This window comes from Myotis nattereri, assembly GCF_964212035.1.
Source record: "Myotis nattereri genome assembly, chromosome: 9".
Lineage (NCBI taxonomy): Eukaryota > Metazoa > Chordata > Mammalia > Chiroptera > Vespertilionidae > Myotis > Myotis nattereri.
In genome coordinates, this window is record NC_138084.1 from 37,921,392 (window position 1) to 37,938,666 (window position 17,275).

Below are 17,275 nucleotides of genomic sequence, written 5' to 3' on the forward strand. Positions count from 1 at the left end.
TAAACCTTTCTGCCTTTGGGGATCTGAGACACAATCTTTGACCCTCTCATCCTGCCAGGCTCTGCGGACACGCCTGACACCAAGCTGTTGTTCAGAAAAGACCTTCCTCATCAGCACAGAAAGTTGTCTCCATCGCAGGGGCAACTGCAAGGTTCCAGGAGTCAGCATCTCCGTGTGACCCTGGGGCAAGGCAGCAGTATTGTCGGGTCCAGGCATTGGTTCACATTGAGTTTTCTAGACATTGAAGTCCCCTTGCAGGCTGGACTTTGAACTGTATTAGTTGAAGGGATCTCTGTCCTTTAGCTAATGCCCCTCTCAGGGTCATGATGTAATCATTGCAGCAGCATTGGCGGAGCACTTCCTATGTGCCAGATTCTAAGCACGTTACATGCATCCTTTCAGTCCTTACAGCAACCTGTGAAGTTGGTGCTATCACGTCTACAGAGGAATAAATTAAGGCACAGCGAGGTTAAAGAAACTTGTCCCAGGTCACACCGCTAAGAAGAAGCAGGACCAAAATCGGAACCCAGCCAGCCAGCTCGTGTGTGTCACTTGCTCTGCATGCCTCTCAAGGCTTTCGGAGTTGAGGCCTGAGACTGCTCTCAAGTCTGACCTTGGAGTTCCAGAAGGCCAAGTGGCTCATGGGCACCTCCGTCTCCCAGCAAAACCCTAGAGCGGCCATTCTGGCAAGTCGAGGGCTTGAGGTTTCAGAACAGAGGGGGATTATTTGACGTGTTGTCAAATTTGAGCAAGACCCAGCCACACCATACGAGGGAGAGCTGCATTCTGAAGGACTTGGCATGATAAAAAGAAATTTCAGATGCCTTAACCGGTCAGGAGCGGCCTTCGGACGTTTTTACCAAAGAGCAGAGACTCCATTGCCTCCGTGGGTCTGGGCAGCCCTGTGTGTGCAGACGTGGTAGATGGATGCTTTCCGGGAGCAAAGTGCCGTAATTCCCGTCACAGGGCAGTTGGGGGCTAAGAATCACTATGATGTTTCGATTCCCCATCGTTCTTCATCAGGCGGCATGTGCAGCTGTACAGCTGAACTACAGAGTCCAGAAGTCATGGCCGCAGCATTGCCTCCCTCGCCGGCTGCCCTCCTCTACCTCCGGCTTACTGCTGTAGTGCTTGGCGGAGTGGTGTTGGGTTTGTACTGACACGCCCCGGGGCAGGGGGCTCAGGCTGTTTCTGAGGGCCGGGCCGTTCTGTGAGGCAGGACAGGGAAACTTCTGCTCTGGAACGACCAAGCACGTCGCAGCCCTCCTGCCCGCTGCCGCTCTCAGTCTGCTGTCTGCTCCCTGGTTTTAGGAGAAGAGAGGGAGTGAGGGAGTTCTGTGCAGGATTCTCGCAGCTGTTTTGAACTTTGGGAAAAAAGGGCTTCTTGTGGGAAGGCTCCCAAAGCCCACTGATGTGGTTTCCCTCCAGAAGGGATTGTTCACAAGAGTTGCCTTGCCTCCCATCAGTGTCGAACGGAGCCAGGAGACCTCATTCATTCGGCCAGTGAAGTTTCATACCAGCGTCTGCTCACTAGTGTTGTTACACCAGTTTCTGACCACCGCGCATCATTAGGTCCCCCGCCCCCCATATGAGGTCTCAGCAGGATGTCTTGCCTGCGGTACAACTGCTTGCCTGGAGGGAACCACAGCCTGGCTGCTGCCTAAGTCTCCCTTTTCCTCCTGGGTGGCCCGCACCACACTGCGGCACCAGCGTGAAGGCCCAGGAGCTGCACACAGAATGCTCAGTAAGTAGAACTGGATTCAGAGACTTAGTCATTCACTCAAGAAATATTTAGGGACCACCTACTATGTGCCACGCATGAGAGGGGCACTGGACATAAAATGGTGTGCAACGCAGTCCAGGTCATGGCCCTTAAGCTTGAAGTCTGGGGGGCAGGGAGGCCGACCCTCGGGATCTATACAGATATGTTTGTGATTCGAACTCGGAAGGAGAGAAATAAAGGGCTAGCATAGAGAGTAACAGGGTAGGGGCCTTCTTGGACAGCCTAGCTGAGGAAGCTTGAAGGCTAAAGGGAAGATGCTTCAGGCAGAGGGAGCCAGGACAGTGCTTGGGGGATTCCAGGACTCGGTCCAGAGGCCAGGATGACAGGGGAGGGCGAGGCAGGGTCCAGGCCTGCAGGGCCTTGGCGGCCACTGGAAGGAACACATTTATTCTAAACAGGTTTTCAGCTGGGGAAGGATATCTGACTAAAGGATATCTGTCTCTTACAAACAACTCCACAAAGAGCAAATGGAGCAGCAGGGAGCTTGGCTAGAGGACGCCGAGTAGGTGGTGGCAGAGACGATGGAGAGGAGTGGGTGGATCTGAAATACGTTTGGAGACAGAATTGATAGGATCCATCGAAGGACTAGATGTGAAGGGTGAAGAAGAGGGGCCGGGGACCAAGAAGTGACTTGTGGCTTCAGTAACCTGACTGAGGGTGGTTCCACTCCCTGAGGAAAACCAGGCCGGGGGTTGGCAGTGGAACGAAGAGCTGGCCTGGTCACATGAAGCTGAGATGCTGCTAGACATGGAAGTGGGGGTGGCTGCTTGAGGTGGGTTTAAGGGCTGGAGTGGATCAAGGTAGATGGAGAGAAGGGAGAAGCAGCTGAGGGGGGGTGTGTGTTAAGAGAGCCCCCGAATGAGTAGTGAGTGGTACCCAAGGGCTTCTGCACGCTGGGCAGGGCTCACAGAACCCAGGGCCCCAAGGCACCACCTATCACCACCTTGTCTCCCTCCCTCAAGGACTGAGCAGTGACTGAGCTTTGGCAGGAACAAGGATGAGAATGGAGTGGGAGACATGAAATACCACTTGGAGAAGTATCGTGAGGGATGTGGCCAAAGCACCTTGCAGGCGGATTAATCGAGTCTGCGTAGGGACAGGTAGCAAGCCCTCAACAGCTACATCCGAATTCCACGGTTTCTGTATCAGAAGTAAATCAGACAACAGCGGGCCAGGTTCTTTCCGGAACCCAAGTGTGCAGAGTCATGAACTGTCTGCACTCTTCCTTCAGCCCAGCCTCCCCCGGGGCAGGGACCCACCCACAGCCTTTGATGGTCCCCCTGGGCTGGGGGTTCCCTACTGCCCAAGGCAGATGAATTCTACTCTGAAAACACAGAAAAGCCTTCATATGAACTGGCACCTGCTCCTCCCTGGTCCCTCTGGAACCATTGAAATTCTAGTCCTTCTGCCACATAATGGCCCCTCGGGGAGGCAAGGCGACCCCGCAGCCCTGGCGCCTCCTCCAGTCTAAACCTCCCCCTTCTCTTGGTCTCACCTCAGGTGGCAGGTGCCTGGCCCTTCATTCTAGGTCATGTGGGTCTTTCTCCAAAATGAGCCCAGGCCTCCAATGTGGCCTGCCACCCCCAGTCCTCTGGACACAGCCCCCGTCGGTGGGGCCATCGTGTTCCTGTTAGCAAATCCTGTTAGCAAGGATGGGTGGGCAGTCTGGTCTGAGTTTGCTAGGACAGGCTTTCATGGCGATGCCTCCCTGGGGCACGTTTATTTTCCTATCATGTCCTTGTGGCGGACTCTCAGTGACCGTAAAAGAGGCCTCTCCCAGTGTGATGCCCGCGGGGGCGACGGAGAGCATGTCCACGTGCTGGGTGGGGGCGGAGACACGGAGCCTGCGAACACCGGGGAGACAGACCCATTTTCCTGTGTCTGTCTGGCTAATTAGCCACTGAGCTACGGAGAGGGGAGGGCGCACACGGAATCGCAGCCTGCTTGCCAGAGGAGGCATTAGCGGCTTAGCAGCTGCTGGAATGGCAGCGAGAAGCAGGAGAGGCTTGGCAGCCCGGGACCGGACCTGTCCCGGGTCCTCCAAACAGGACAAGCAGGAGACGGCCTTTGTCTGTGTCACCAAATGTCCCCGAGCCTCCTGGGCCACGGGGGAAAGTTAACCTCTGTGCCTAAAGTGCGTGCCTCTGAGCCTCCCCCACGGGGCCCGCAGGAGCCTGAGTCTCTTCCGGAGGATTCCGCCTCAACGTCTCCAAACTCCCAGGGGTGTCGCTCCCTGGTCACGAGCTGCTCTTTGCCTGGAGGCAGAGGCTCAGATGTGACCCTTGAAATCAGAGCATAGCTTCTAACATCCTGGCCCCTCATTCTTATGTTCTGGCTTCTGCTTCCCCAGCTTCTATGCAGCTCCTGGGGATCCCAGCAAGATGTGATGAGAGCCAGGCCCGAATCCTGGGTCCCACCCAGACAGGGTGTGACAGGTGGCCCAGGCCTTGGGTCCCAGCACACCCCTTGCTGGGGGTGTCCCCCCATGTAGCCTCCAATGCGGATTCAGCCATGTGAAGTGGGTGTTCATGGGTGCTGAGGGAGTGCTGAGTGCGTGTGATGTAGGATGTGGGGTGGAGTCTGAGGGGAGGTGCGTCATGTGCACAGAGGAAGTGATAGAGGGACATGGGTGAGAGATGTCTCTCTCAGGCCTTCCCTGCCCCCACTCCGGGTCTCAGAGTCCCCAGTAACCCTGACACTCAGCAGGTCTGCTTCCTGTCTGTGCCCCAAAGCAAGGAATTTGCAGGTTATTTTCAAATGTCAAGAAAGTGATGCAAAGAGCGTATCTGCCCAGGATGGACTGCTCTGACCACACTCATACCTAAAGGTTTTGGATGACAAAATTGTTCAAAACACAGAGCACATAAAAGAAATAATAACAGGCATCTTTGGAGGTGCAAAGGGTAAGATGTAGTCTAACCCGTCACCGTACAGCAAACCCCCTGAAAGGGGTGCTCTGTGCTCGGTGCCCACGGGACCAGAGCCAAGCAGGGTGTCCAGCTGAAGTGGGGATGCTGGGTGCCGGGAGCTGCACAGTCTCTCCAGACTGTGGGATGAACCTTCTGGATCCTACGTGGGGCCAAGGAAGGCACAGGCTCTATGACCTACTCACCTCCAGCGGCTCCTCACTCAACAGCGATTCCACCCCCATGCTCTAGGGGGCAGCAGCAGGAGCCTGGGCCACCATGAGAGGGAGGGCCAGACAGGAGGCCCAGCTGACTTGGATTTCTGGAAACCCTTTATCAGTCATGTAGGGGCCCCCAGCACTGCCTTTGGGCGTTAAGAGATTGAAAATGAGGTGAGCTTTAATTGGACAGTTTTTAGAGAAATCTGTTTGGGACCCAAGTGAAGACAGGCGTCTGCAGTGCCCCTGGCTAGACAGCAGGGCAAGGGCATCAAACCAAGGACATGGGGCCTTTAACCGGCATTCTTGGTTAGCAGGGACGCCGTCTCCAGCTTCCAGGCATTGCTTTGGCTGTGACATGGCTGAAGGAAAAGCAGGATTTTACAAAGTGCCAAGGGGCACAGTCAGGTTATTCATTACCTGTGTTGATGAATGGACCAACTTACACTGGCTATAGGACACCGAGGAGGAGAGAACGGACACTGGGAAACAGCTCCAGAGTCCGCCAAGGACGAGCTTTTCCCACCTGGGCGGAGTGTTGGGAGCATGAAGGACAGGACGTCAGGCGCCAACACGTGCACATAAAACTCAATGCACTTCCGGTTCCCTCCTGCCCAGCGCCCAGATTCCCAAGACTCAGCCACGGTCTCAGCGCCCTTCCCCTTCTAGGTATTGCTCAGCGATGCCCGGGCTGCAACCACAACGCTGACCCCCTCATTTCCCTGCAGCCTTTCTGGAACATTCCGTGGGTGGCTGGCTTGGGAAAGGAGGAGGGGATGAAGCAAGGAAGTCTGGAAATGTCTCCCGAGTGCCCAGGGAGTAGGCTGCATTCTCCAAGCTGAGTTTCCCTCCAAGGCTCACTGATCTGCTTCCACTTTCCAGAAAAAGAATTTAAAGATAAGTTGCAGAGCTGCATACTTATATTAAAGAACTGGAGCTTAAACACACTATAAAACTATTGTCTGTGAACTTGAAAATCATCCCGTGGTTCCATTATTCTTACCTGGATGGTGCTTCGCTGGTTATTTAAGTAACACACATTCTATCTAGCTCATCAGCAATGAGTGTCTGCCTGTCAGAGTGGGGGAGGGAGGGGTGAGCAATGTACACCTCGATCCCTCCGAGGTAGCCATCGGATGCAAAGGTTTCACACTTGAACCGACAGGAAATGCCCACTTTCGTGCCAGGTCATATCCTGGTTACCTTGTTGTTGCAAATATGTGTCACTACACAGTGTAGGGTTAACCGGCAGGCAACTGAATCGGTAATGATAAAGCTAAATTAATAGGGGTCTGTGGTTAAAAAGCAAAAATAGCAGCTAATTAAAACCACAAGCACTCAGGCCATCGTTCTTGAAACCCTGCAAGTGTGCATTCGGGTGGGAGCTCAGCCACCCCGTGCCACCAGCCTTCTCAGGAGGGCTCCACGTCAGAATCCTCCGCAGACCCTGGGAACATAAATGGATTTAGTTTGTGCTGCCTGATGGGGAAAGTGTTTTGTTAAAATTCCTGCTGGGAAGGAAAACATACTCGGTTGCAAAACATCCCTTAATGGACCATTGGGCTAGAAGGTGAGATGGTAACAAGCCTGAATCCAGGAGAGATGGTGGGGGAGGAGTGTCCATCGCTCTGGAGATAGACTCAGGAAGGGTTAAACCCTCCATTTGCAATGTGACCTCTCTGTCATCATCCCCATTATGGACTGAATTGTGTCCCCCCAAATTCATATATTGAGTCCCCAGTCCCTAATGTGACTACATTTGGAGAGAGGGCCTTGGGGAACGTAATTAAGTGAGATGAGTTCATAAGGGTGGGGCCCAGATCCAATGGGATTAGTGCCTTTCGAAGAAGAGACACCAGATCTCTCCCCCCCCCCCAACCCCCATGTTTGAGGACACTATGTGAAGGTTGCTGTCTGCAAGCCAAGAAGAGAGTTCTCACCAGAAACCAACCCTCCCGGACCTTGATCTTGGACTTCCAGCCTCCGGAACTATGAGGAAACAACTTCCTGTTGTTTGAGTCACATGGTCCGTGCTATTTCATTTGACAACTGGCTCTGACTAATTCGATCTAACTCTCCCTATCTCCCCTCCTCCCAACTGACGCAGCACCTGAGTGCAAGGGGCAATAAGTAGGTTTTACACTGTTATTTGGTGGCTGTCGAGTTGTACTGTTTGCCCCATAACAAGCCACCCCGTACAGATGGACGCAGGCTGTTTGTGACTTTGTGCTGGGACAGGTAGCTATGTGACGGATCCTCTACACACCGCGCGTTCCTGTGGTTAGCTCCTTTCCATAAATTCCCGACGTGGAATGGAAGGTGAAAGGGCATGCGCACTTCATGTCCTGATCTGGCTGCCTGGCATCGCGGGTGGCAGGGACCTCCCTGGGGTCATGGTCAGTCTGACCCGGAGATGAGTGGGAAGCAACCGTGAAGCAGGAAATCAAGACCAGGTCCCTGGAGCTCCTGGAGGGCATCGGCCCAGCTCCCACCCAAGGGGAGGCAGGGCTTTGGAACTGGAAGGGTTAATTAAAGAGGGATTGAAAAATCTATGAACATGAGAAATGACTGACAGGTGCTAATTTCCTCTTTAGTATTCACAGTGGCTTTCTGTTAATTAAGGAGAGCGGTAGCCCAGGGGAGGGGCAGTGAGCAGGCTTCTGGCACTGGCAGGCTGGGCAGGCTGCCCATCCAGGGCGGGGGGTGGGGAGGGAGGCAGCCAGGGCAGAGCCTGACCTTGACGGTGCAGTGCAGGCCGGGAGCAAGCCAGGAGCAGCCCGGCCCTCAGGGAGCCTCCTTGGGTGAGAGGCCTTGAGCACAGGGCAGGCAGCAGCGTTTCAGGTTTGCTCTATTTGAACGTAGGTGGCGGCTGACCCTTGTGGGGCTGGGACACAGGACACTTGGGTGAGGGCTTAGAGTCTCTCATTCCCCAGAGAGTCCTTTCCACAGGTTTGTTCACGCACAGGGGGTGGCATTCTTCCCCGTGGCTGATGGAGACAAGGAGTCGGCACCAGCTCTGCACACGGGCCTGCTTGTTTGGGTGTGGTGCACGGGAGGATCCTGTCCTTGGTTCCTGGGCTGCACGGGTACCGTTACAGGGTGGAGCCCACCCCCAGGCACCTCCCTCTGGTTCCTCTTCATCACATTCTCACCACTCTCCTCTCCCTCAACTTCCACCCCAGTGAAGCCAGGGCTGAACTAGAACTCTGGGCTGGGTCACGCTGGACAGCTAGGGACACCTAGAGATGGCTTGGTGCATGTGTGTGTGTGTGTGTGTCAAATGTGCCTGTGTAATGATGAGTGTGTGACTATTACCTTATGTACATGTGCATTGTATTCTAGTATATGATTGTGCATGTGCAAATGTCTGTTTGAATCCTGATTGTACCACTTTCCAGCTATGTGTATTTAACTAAACATCTCTTTAACTAATGTTTTTATCTACAAAATGGGAATAATAATAGTGCTCACTTCACAGGATTGCTGTGAAAATTACACGAATATGCGTAACACACTGAGAACATTTAGCCTGGAACCCCCTTCCCTTCTCTACTACTGTTTGCTTGGTGAACTCCTACTCATCCTTCAAAACCCACATCAAGGTCAGACCGCATCAGGCCCATGTAATTGTGCAAGAATATCCATTCTTGGAGCCCTGGGCTCAAGGGAAGAACCTCAGCATCCAAAGAAGGAGAGAGGAGCCGCTGCTCCCTGCGCCATGCCCATCCAGCAGCGGGAGGGCTCTGGGGGCCAGGCTCCTCACAGTCAGCACACAAATGTACAGGTAAGCACACTCCCATGTTGGCGTGTTGTGCACACACCAGTATCACAGCACGGATAGACTGAACATATACTCACATACTCACGCACAATCCACGTGGATAAAGGAGGCACACATACTTTATCTTATATTCACAGATATAGGACTCATACACATTTGCACACACACAATGCACACAGATGTAAGCTCTACATTGTGTACAAACATAACATAGAAGCATAATTATATGTATACGCTTCATAATAGATAGGACACACATATAGTACTTGGCACATATATACAAGATTTTACTTTGTACGCATAAATACCTGTATACACACGGCACACAAACACAGAGTGCACACGTGCACACCTGTGGCATATACCAGTGAAGGGTGAACATGCTCTTTATAAGGAAGACAATGCAAGAATGAGTACACAGGCTTGTACACAAGCCACACAAACAGGCCTGTGCTGTTATCCCGGGGAAAAGCCACCCTGAGCTGGTGCCTCTCCCTTTAACCTTCAGTGCTGAAGGCTGCACAGGACCCACAGATGGGGAATTAATTGGTGTCATTAACATGTGGAGATGCTAATGACTTCCCATCGATCCCAGTGGCAGACGCATGGCCACCCTGAGGAGGTGGAGCTGGGAGCTCAGGACTGGGGGCCAGGTGTCCCTGGGAGAGCCCTGACCTTTGGCGGCCACGCCAGGCCACGGTTCCCACAGAGCACAGTGGGAGGGTGGGGTGAGGGACGGAAATCCAGGGGAGACTAATGACTTGCCCAAGGTCGCCTGGCCTAGGACACAGGACTCCAGCCCCTCACATCTACCTTCCCCTCCCTTCCTACACCCACCCCATTTCCTGTTCCCCACCCCTCCATCCCTTCTGTGGAAGAAGTCTCTGTCTCTCCTTGCCCCCTCCAGGCTCTAGCTGGCTCCTGTGGGCTGGCTCTGTTCCAAGTCTCTGTCCTCGAGCTTTTGGGGGCGGGGGGCAAGACCACGAGGTGAAGGGGCTCGGCTGTAGGGAGGAGAGGGCTGGGGCTGCAGCGAGAAGGAGAAGGCACAGAGGCGGTGGTTGGAAGAGCAGACAGACTGGCAAACTCCTGCTCCTCCTTCCAGATGCTGCCTCCTCCAGGAAGCCTCCCCTGAGCATCCCCACCCCTGGGGTCCTGGGGTCCCCTCTTCTGGCGATTCCTCAGGCTTTCCTCCAGTCCAGCCCTTATCGCACGGGGTTAGGCCTGTTTACTCATCTCCTTCCCCACTGTGTCATGAGCTGTTTACTTATGGACGGGAGCTAACCTGACTTTGTAGCTACTTCAGACTTAGTCCAGGTATCTAGAGAATGTTGAATACATGGAGATAGACTTGGAAAGACTGACAGACAGAAGGTCTGGGGACATGTGCTCCAGGTCACGGAGGTGGGCAGGTGGCCCCAGACCTTGTAGGCTGGGCTGGCACCCAGCGTTTGGCAGAGTCTGGGCTCTCTGGGTCCCTTCCAGGCTTTGGGGTCCCCCTTCCTATTTTGGAGCCCAGCTACCTCCCATCTTGACCTCCCAGGAGAGGCGCCTGCAGGAGGGTAGCTGAGGGTCCTGCTGCTGGAAGTGGGGCTGGAAGGTGGCAGTGGCAGGAGTTGGGGGAAGGGGATGTTTTAGTGGGACCCAAAGGTAGGGTTCAGAACGAGGATTCAGACATGGGCACGGAGGCTGAGCTCACCCAGTAGCCCCCCAGAAGCCCAGCCCCCTGGATCACCCCCAGATGGGCTGGTTGCACTGAATTTGTTACTGTCACCGCATTTCCAGGGCTTCTAATGAACTGCTAATGAGCTGTCAGCTAATTATGAGAATTAAATGGGGCAGCCAGGCCAGGCTGAACTTTCACTGAATGCTCCTGGAGTATCCGGAGGAGGGAAGGTTCCAGCCATGACCTCCCGGCCCCACACGCCTGGTTTGACCTCAGCCTCATGTGGATGGGGTGGAGGCATTTGACAATGGGGCAGGGGTGGGGGAGAACCCCAGCAGACCCAGAATTAGGCAAGTTCCCCGCAGCGCGGAGGGGCTGCCCCCTTGAGGGCGGCTGAGGGGCTCCAAGGCCCGGCCCTCTGTGACCTCAGACAGGTGCCTCTGGGTCTGGAGTCTGTCTTCCTATCTGTGAAATGGGTCTGGAGGAGGGCAAGGGCCGAGCAAGATGAATCCTGCCAGCCCTTCCTCCATCTCAGTCCAGTTATGACCCCGTGAAGCCTCTCTCTTCTGAGATGTCGCTCAGATGCCTCCCGCCCTGTGCAGGTGGGGACTTGCCTGGGGTCACATGGAATAATCAGTGAACCAGAGCAGGGACATCTTCAACCAGCTCGGATGAGCGCGGGTGTTGACAAAGACAGGTACAGGGTGTTCATAGCAGCCAACTCATAACAGGCGCTGGGAACAACCCACATGTCCATCATCAGAAGAAGGGATAAATAAACTGTGACATAGCCAAACGAGGGAGTAGTACACAGCAATGAAAAGGAACAAGCTACTTGTCCAAGCAGTCTTCATTTTACACAGTTTGGACAGGCATGCGTTTCAGTCACCTCAGTTTAGTTAAACAATATGAGTGTCCCAACAACACGGTTCAAATTATAGTTATCAAGGTATATTAACTGTAATTGTATAAAATACAAACTTCCCTGCTGGCTTCTCAGTCCATACGTCACCATGCAGATAGCAGATGCACATCACGAGCTGTGAGCCATCTCGCCACTTCTTTCTAAGTCTGTCTGTGATTGGCCCCTGGGCATCTGCTGTTCGTTTCACACACAGACAGTAGTTGTGCTGCCTCCATGCTTTCAAGTGATAAAGCCACGTGACATTCTCCAAAATCAATATTCAAAAGGAGAAATTCACCAGCAAAGATGAAAGTGCATCAAAGAAATGCCAATCAAGAACGATGGAATTGAAATTTGAATCCAACAGAAACGGGGCTGCTGACGCAATGGCTGGCTGGGAGGACGCCGACACGGCCACGGGTTAGGCGCTTGCTTACTGACATAAATGAGGAAGGCCGTTGTCACCAAAAGGATGGAGGTGTCCCAGAGAAAGGGACGCTCGCAAAAAAGTTCTCACTAAAGGCACTTTCAGGGACATGTCACCACATTGGGAGCACCCAGATAAGATGTTGGAAGCTGATCCAAATCCGTATCTTTCTTTGGTTCCAGACACCCATAAATTTATAAAAACCCATCAAGCTGTACACTTGGTACTTGTGCACTTTACTGTGTTTCCTACATAAATACTTCTTATTGGAGAAATTCCTTGAGTGCCTTGGAGCTTTGTGTGGCTCCGTCTCCTAGACTTGGACAGCATTGGACTTGACTGGTCTTTTTCTCCTTCTTCAAACTCTCTCCCTGTCTGACTTCCGTGATGCTGCCCTTCCCGTGCTCCTCCTTCCTCTCGGGCCGCTCTAAGTGTTGCTCCTTCACCTTCACCCTCCTTGCTCATCACCCTCCACCCTAGAGCCCAAGCATGCCCCCAACCCTGCCTGCCCTCACTGGGCCCAGATGTGGTCGCTGATTTGACCCTGTGACCCTGTCACCTCACTCTTTCCCTGGAGGAAGGCAGGAACTCCAGCTGCTGGGGCAGAGGCAGTGGAGAGATCGTGCTGGCTGGAGCTGCTCAGGGCGCATTTAGCCTGATCCCGGCTCTAAAGAAGTGACGCCCCATTAATGCCTTCCCAGCCACCCCACGCGTCTCCCTGATTGAGCCCAGAACGCCACGCTATTAGCCACAAATGGCATTTCGAAATGGCTTTTTTTTTTTTTTTTTGGCAAGCCCCAAAAGACGTTGCTAAGATTTACATTTTCAAATATATGCTGACCTTTTTTTCCTCTTTCTTTGAGTTCATTTGTCATCAGTGTATAATTGAATCGATATATTTCCCGATCAGCCCCAAGATTGAATAAGGTCACGGGAGCCGTGTGTGGGCATTAGACATCATTATTTCACTCCGAATGAGCGGCCATGGCACGGGCATTCCGGGCGCCAAATGAAATTCTATTAGATTCTATTACACTTTTACAATTATAGAGACGTTCCAATATTACAAGGGGAAATGAAGTCATAATAAAAAAGCCCAGAGGTGTATTACAGAGAAATGGGCACACTATTTTTCTAGTTAAAAACTTGATGGAGGGAGCTCGGCTGGATTTCGGTTGCCGAGATGTGACCTTGTTCTCAAAGCCGCTCTGCCGCGCTTCCTTCCCCAGCCCCTGCCGGCCAGAGGATGGTCGGGGCTGGAGCCCGGGGAGCTGGCTGGCCCTCTGTTCAAACTGAGTCCAGCTCCTGGGCCCCAGGAGGCCCAGATGTGTTCCAAAAAGATGTCACACCTGGGGAAACAGAGGCAGGCCAGATACTGGACCATTCTGGGTGGAGTCCCTGAGTGTGAGAGAGAGAACAGTGCCTCAGCTGGCATGTGAGAGGCGGTGTGTGACCTCGTGGGGGTTGTGGGGTGGGCTTGTGTGGGCCACTGTCCCTGCAGGACCCCCTTCATGTAGGGCAGGGTATCCAGCAGTCACTGGGGCAACATTGATACTTTGGGGTGCTTACTCTCTGCCATGGAACACCCCCACATACAACTGTGCTACAGGGAGCCAGGGCTACCCCTCCCTGTCCTGACCCTCTAGATCAGTGGTTCTCAACCTTCCTAATGCCCCGACCCTTTAATACAGTTCCTCATGTTGTGGTGACCCCCAATTTCATTGTTACAAATTGAACATAATTAAAGCATAGTGATTAATCACAAAAACAATATGTAATTATATATGTGTTTTCCGATGGTCTTAGGCGACCCCTGTGAAAGGGTCGTTCGACCCCCAAAGGGGTCGCGACCCACAGGTTGAGAACCACTGCTCTAGACAGCGTTCCACCCAGCCCTGGAGTAGGGATAAGACAGGGCCCAAGGGGCAGTCTACAGGGCTTCCTGAAGGAGGAAGAAGACTTGAGGGCTGGAAGATGTGGATGAAGGGATCAAAGAGCTCAGGGGGAAGGGGAGGAGGGGGAAGGGAAGAGGGAGGAGCCTGGAGGTTGTCAGGAGCCAGTGTGTGGGTCAGGGATAAGGGGTGGAGGGCAGTGCAGAGAGCAAAGGCTGGAGAGTGGACGATGGCCTGGGGGCCAGGATGAAGGGGGATTGTCTTGGGAGATCTGAGGGTGGGGAGGGGCTTGGTTGGGACTGGGCTGGGGGCTGCCCAGGAGGGCTGGAGTGAAGTGAAGGCTGGGCAACTACCCACCATGAGACAGGACAGGGGGCCTAAGGAACGGGGCTAGGAGTGGCCATGGGGCCTGGGTGGGGCTCAAACACCACCTCCAGGCCCAGGGCCATCCTGGGAAGAGGACAGTGATGGACATCTTGGGGACAGGCCTGGGCCCTGCCCTTCTCCTGGGCCCTGCCCAGGTACTGCTGATGAGTGCTGAGTACCACAGGCACAAAGCATCCCACAACCACACAGCAGGGTGGCATGAAGAGGATCCGAGTTCCAGGTGAGACTGCAGCCAGCTGACACCTTGGTCTCAGGCGGAGCGAGAGCCACCGCACTCAGCCGGACTTACAGACGGTGAGTCATAAGTGGGTGTTGTGTTAAGTTGCGAGGTTTGCGGTAAAGTGTTACACAGCGGGAGAAGCCCAACACACCCTGTGATTTGTCTGAACAGTGGGCACGTGTGTGGGTCCTGGTACCAGGCACTGTGCTCAGCCTCTTGTCGCCTCTGAGGGTGTGAGAAGCACACGGCCAGGGAGCTATCGCCCCTTCTGCTGGGCCCGAGGAGCTGGCCTACACCCAGCAAACATCTGCATCCTGAGTGTCACCCACCCCTGCGGGCCTGGGAGTGAGAAAATAGTGTTGCTGCAGCCGAGCAGCTCGGTGGTTTGTGATGCCGTAATCGTTGACTATTACGCCACCTTCATCCGAGCAGCAGCAGGAGCAGGCTGGGCCGAGGCGGGGGCTGTGTTGAGGTCCTGGAGCAGCCTCACCCTCCCCACCCCCCACGCCCGGCTCCGCCTGGGCCTAGGGCCTTCGGAGGTCAGCTCAGTGTCCTACAACCACTCTGGGCTTCCGCGTGCCCTTCCTGTTGGAGTCGCCTCCCGAAATCACCGTGTCCTGCCAGGCGGTCTCCTTGGGTAGGGTTCTTCCAAGAAAGCTGGCCCCTGCCCCCTTGCCCTTGCTCCTAGGGGTAGCCTCACCTTTGCCCACCCAAATTCTGCCATGGAAGACCACTCCAGGGCGGTGGGTTCTCGTCTCTGCAGAACGGGCAGTGCCAGCTGGCCGCTGGCCTTCAAACTTTCCAGGAAGATGTCAGGCACCTACCCCCAAACTCAGGGGACACAGGTTGCATTGCAAGAACCGCTCCGATGGCCTGGCAGCCCTTTCCCACCGCTGGGGAGGGGCGAGGCGCTGAGCTGCACCTCGAGATCTCTGCGGAGAAATCCCGGCTCCCAAATCTTTCATCCGTGTCTCTCCTGTCAACTGGAGGCAGTGATTGGACAAGGGGCCAGTGCAGCACACATAACTGTCCTCTGCCCTGAACCGTTTGGAAATAAGTTGCCTGCATGATGCTCCATCTCCCCACGTGTTAGTGTGCATTTCCTACAAAGAGGGACGCCTCCCACATAACCCCCGTACGGGCCGCAAAGTCTGCAAACCAGCATTGACGTCAAACTGCCAGGCAACCTTCAGACCCCAGGAGGTTCCACCGATTGTCCCAATCACGTTCTTTAGCACGAACGGATCCAGGTGTTTGGATCATGTGTCTCCCTCAGTCGTCGTTCCTCTCGTCTCCTTCAATGTAGCGCAGCTCCTCACCTTGCCACCCTGGAGACTGCAGGCCGGATACCTGGTAGAATCTCCCTTGGTTTGGGTTTGATGTTTCTCAAGGTTTGGCTCAGGCTGTGCGCTTCTTGGCAGAGACGTGACCGAGTGATGGAGGGTTCGTCTCATCGCCCCCAATCAGGTGGCGCACATTCTGATTTGTTCCATGACTGAGTTCACTGTGATCATTTGATAAAAAGGTGGTGTCCGCCGGGCCCCTCCGCTGTAAAATGACTCTTCTTTCCTTGGTAATTAATAACGATGTGGGGAGGTATTTTGAGATTATGTAAATATCCCTTTCCTCGTTAAATTTTCAATCTATTCATGGATGTCAGTGTGGATTCATGGTTTCCTCTTTTATTCGATGGGTTATAAACTGCTACTATCATTATTTATTTTGATATTCAAATTGCCCCAGATTCGACCGGTGGGAGCCCCTTCAGGCTGGCTTCTGTTTCATTCTGATACATGTTCCCCATCATTATCTGAGCCCACACCTGCTTTTCAGCACAGTAAGGTGTCCTAGGTGTGTCTTGTACGTCCCCCACTCCAGCTCTGGAATCAGCCATTTCCCCCAAGAAGCCCTGGTTCATTTTAGGGGACGATCATATTGAATTAAGATCTGGGTGCAAGGTGGACTCTTTGCTATTGGTGAGTTGCTAGTCTCAGGCCTCTCAGTTAACTGAGCCAAGAAATATATGAATATAGATTGATCAATAGGTACATTCACATCTGTATTTTGCCACCTATCATTTATCCACTATCCTCTCTATCCCACTTTATCTATCAATCATTTGCCTCTGACTCTCATCTATATCTCTATGGAAAACTGTGAGTTCACAGTGACACCTCCAGTTCTAACCCAGGGTTCATTCTAGTTTTCTCCTTTTTCTTACTGGTAACTGCCTTCCCCAAGCATGAAGCATGGATCCCATTCGCCTCAGTGTATTGATGTATTTGATCAATCCCCTGTGTGTCCTCAGGCTCCTCATGCTGCTCCACTTCCCACGGGCTGCCTTCCGCACCTGCCTGTGCTCGACCCACGGCGATTGGTCACCCTCCACATGGGTGCCTTGCTCGCCTGCTCAGGCTCCGACACCACAGCCTGCTCTGGGCCACCCTGGCTTCCCTTGGCCCCTGGTGCAGACACTGACCTTACTTGGCCTCACCTAATAGCTTTTGGGCAAAAGTTTTCTTAAAAAGAAGGGAAGGGAAGCGAAAACCCCATGTAAAACCCCTCTCACTGTGATAGAGAGGCCACCCCCTTTCCCGCAGGCCCCAAGTGGTGCTTTTATTTTGCAGACCTTAGGCTCTCAGACTGGTGAGTACTCATAGCCTTGTTTGTGCTCAGCCTTCCTCTCTATTCTCTCTGCTTAACCCCTCTGCCTCAGCCTTCCCATCTGTAAAATGGAGAGAATAGCATCTGCCTCATATACTGTTGAGAGGATGCAGTGCTCTAGGCCCAGAACACTCTAGGCCAGAGGTTCTCAACCTGTGGGTCGCGACCCTTTTGCGGTCGAACGACCCTTTCACAGGGGCCACCTAAGACCATCCTGCATATCAGATATTTACATTACGATTCATAACAGCAACATTACAGTTATGAAGTAGTAACGGAAATAATTTTATGGTTGGGTCACAACATGAGGAACTGTATTTAAAGGTCCAGAAGGTTGAGAACCACTGCTCTAGGCCTTCTAGGGGGCCCAGCCCCAGAGCCTTGTCACCGCCCTCTCACTGCTCCAGCCTGCCCCTGGCCATTGCTCAGA